Below are 2,046 nucleotides of genomic sequence, written 5' to 3'. Positions count from 1 at the left end.
TGGCAGCAAAAGGGTGGCTGGCTCCAGAGGTCTCCAGGTTTCCAGGCCCCACCTGGAGGTTGGCATCTGTGCCACAAGGCAGCCTTGCTTAGGGCGCAGAAACACCTTGAGCCAGCCCTGTGTGAACCACACGTGAATTGGCAACAGACGCCAGCACCGGTCAGGGAGGGTGCTGGGAGCTCGAATCCCAGGGACATAGGCCTGATTGGAAGCCAGGCCATGGCGCCCAGGGAAAAGGGAGAAGGGACAGGCAGTTGGTTCCCTCTAAGCTGAGTGAGTGTGAGCTAGCTCAGAGTTTTTTTAGCCTCCGGCTCACACACTTTTGTCTTCGCTCAGGAAGGATGTGGCTCCAAAGCACACTGATTTCTGCAGGAGGCAAACCGCTCGCTCGTAACTTTAAGGCCGGCAGCTCACAAAGTAGAATCTTTGCTCACAAGACTCCACAGCTCAGAGGGAGCATTGCGGGGTGGGCAGCCCTGAGTCTTGGTGGCTCGAGGCATAAATTATTTCCCTCAACATTCATAATTCAAGGCCAGGTTCTGGAAACAGCTCAGGCTTCCCGTGGAAGGGAGGGGAAAACGGGGGTGGTGGTGTTGCCTTGGTAATATCTAGGGCAGAAGGAGGTGCGGATGGGGGACAGCCTGGCCTTGGAGTAGAGGGAGGGAAACTGGAACGGCCAGCTCTAGGGGAATTTCAAAAGAGGGAGGGGAAACAGAAGAGCCAGGCCAGGGGGAGGAGGGAAACGGGAACAGCCAGAGTCAGGCTGGGAGAGGGAGGGAGCCAGCCTCCAGTTGCCAGCCTCCAGGTGGGGCCTGGAGACCTCCTGAAATTACGATTGATTACAGAGATCAGTTCCCCTGGAGAAAATGGCTGCTTTGGAAGGGTGACTCTGTGGCACCGTGCCCTGCTGAGTTCCCTCCCCAAATCCTGCCTTCCCCAGGCTCCACTGCCAATCCCCCAGGAACTTCCCAGGCCAGAGGTGGCAAGCCTAACCCCTCCTCCGGACAGGCAGCCTCCCACCTGGGTAGCAGGTCTTCAGATCCCAGCAGGGCACGTCCTCCATCCGGCACGAGGAGCAGTTGACCACTGGAGCGGAGCCGTCTGCAAACAGCAATGGGGGGTGCCGTCAAATGCGCCCGATAGAATGGGGGGGCGGCGGAGCAAGGCTATTTCTTCCTAAGGAAATAGACCCGTCGTTGCACGATCACACCTCCCTTTGGAGCTGCGGGTGCAGCCTGTCCGTGTGATCAGACGCAACTGTGGGTGAGTCGGGGTTTTGGGGGGTTTTTTGCCTTTTGTTTCCCATGGTGAGACCTCATTTGGAGTACTGTGTGCAGTTCTGGTCACCACACCTTAAAAAGGATATTATCGCTTTGGGAAAAGTGCAGAAAAGGGCAACTCGAATGATAAAAGGGTTGGAACACTTTCCCTAAAAGGAAAGGTTAAGGCGCTTAGGGCTCTTTAGCTTGGAGAAACGACGACTGAGGGGTGACATGATCGAGGTTTACAAGATTATGCATGGGAAAGAGCAGGTAGAGAAAGAGGTACTTTTCTCCCTTTCTCACAATAGAAGAACTCGTGGGCACACCATGAAATTGTTGAGCGGCCGGGTTAGAACGGATAAAAGGAAGTACTTCTTCACCCAAAGAGTGATTCACACATGGAATTCACTGCCACAGGAAGTGGTGGCGGCTACAAGCATGGACGGCTTCAAAAGGGAATTAGATAAGCATATGGAGCAGAGGTCCATTAGTGGCTATGGGGCAAGTGATGCTCTGTCTTCTTGGTGCTTGGGGGGGGGGTCAACAGTGGAAGGGCTTCTAATGTCCTGGCCTTGCTGGTGGACCTCCTGATGGCACCTGGTATTTCTGGCCACTGTGTGATACAGAGTGTTGGACTGGATGGGCCTTTGGCCTGATCCAACATTGGCGTCTCTTATGTTCGTATGTTCATGCGCTTAAACGAGGAACTGATTAATCGCATCTCCGCACTGAGGGCTCCCTATGGACTGTGCGATGATGCGCATACTGAGAGGGGGGGGGAACA

The 2,046-nt window shown here is 54.8% G+C and overlaps 1 long non-coding RNA gene across 1 annotated transcript in view; it reads right to left on the bottom strand.

The window, feature by feature from the left end:
• Positions 1-1,072: 1,072 nt before the first annotated feature.
• The window catches only part of LOC107118103, a 3,297-nt gene continuing 2,323 nt past the window's right edge, over positions 1,073-2,046 (bottom strand). Inside the window, exon 4 of the long non-coding RNA XR_001482755.1 lies at positions 1,073-1,101. This is a non-coding gene — a long non-coding RNA (uncharacterized LOC107118103). The remainder of the gene's footprint in view (positions 1,102-2,046) is intronic.

This window comes from Gekko japonicus, unplaced genomic scaffold (assembly GCF_001447785.1).
Source record: "Gekko japonicus isolate JY-2015 unplaced genomic scaffold, Gekko_japonicus_V1.1 scaffold336, whole genome shotgun sequence".
Lineage (NCBI taxonomy): Eukaryota > Metazoa > Chordata > Lepidosauria > Squamata > Gekkonidae > Gekko > Gekko japonicus.
This window is presented reverse-complemented; position numbering and strand designations above follow the sequence as displayed.